This window comes from Cebus imitator, unplaced genomic scaffold (assembly GCF_001604975.1).
Source record: "Cebus imitator isolate Cc_AM_T3 unplaced genomic scaffold, Cebus_imitator-1.0 Scaffold645, whole genome shotgun sequence".
Classification (NCBI taxonomy): domain Eukaryota; kingdom Metazoa; phylum Chordata; class Mammalia; order Primates; family Cebidae; genus Cebus; species Cebus imitator.
In genome coordinates this window covers 1-1030 of record NW_016107960.1, presented here as the reverse complement: position 1 = coordinate 1030, position 1030 = coordinate 1, and positions in this window count along the sequence as shown.

Below are 1030 nucleotides of genomic sequence, written 5' to 3'. Positions count from 1 at the left end.
AAAAAAAAACCATTCAAAAGTGGGAGAAGGATATGAACAGACACTTTTCAAAAGAAGATATATATGAGGCCAAGAAACATATGAAAACATGCTCAACATCACTGATCATTGGAGAAATGCAAATCAAAACTACATTGAGATACCATCTCATGCCAGTTAGAATGGCGATCTTTAAAAAATCTGGGGAGGATCCAAGATAGCCGTTTAGGAACAGCTCGGGGTTGCAGCTCCCAGTGAAAACGTGGAGGGTGAGTGGACGCCGCATTTTTATTGCCCACAGAGTAGGAGATTACCAGGCGGAGGAGCTCCACAGGTCACCAGCACGGCTGCTTCGGCCAGCGCGGCTGTGCCAGCCAGCGCCACTGCTTTGCCCCGTGCAGCTGCTTTGTCGGCGCCCCGGAGCAGCAGTTCTCCATACAAAATACACCAGTGGGTGCCCTTTTGGCTGGCGATTGGAGCCACTAGAAGTCGCCCATTTGTCTGTTTAAAAAGGGCACTGAGCAGAGAACCAGGACAGTAGATTCCAGGGTAAAAAAAAATAAATAAAAGGGTGCCACAAACCTCAGTGCCGCTGTTTAAGCCAGCGCAGTGAGTGGCCGCAGGGGAAAACAAACAGACCCTGGCGCCTCTTCAATAGGTGACTGGAGCACCAACTTAAAAAAGGCTCTGAGGCAGGAAGCCAGGCGATCAGGCTCGGCTGGTCCCTCCCCACAAAAGAACAGGAACCAGAAACTCTGGATTGAGAGTTTCACAGCAAGCGCAGCTGAACCCCGGACGGTCCAGCTTTGTGGAGGAGGGGCGTCCGCCATTACCGAGGCAGCCCACCACTACGGAGGTAGTCAGCCATTGCTGAGGCAGCCTGCCGTTGCCAAGGCAACCCCACCACTGCAGAGAGACTCCGCCTCAATAGAGGCGGGCCACCATCGCCAAAGCAGTTCTAACTACACCCATATAAACAGGACTGCAGGGAAGTTCACTCGGCAGCTGGGCGGAGCCCAAAGCAGCTCAGCAAAGCCTCTACAGGCAGACA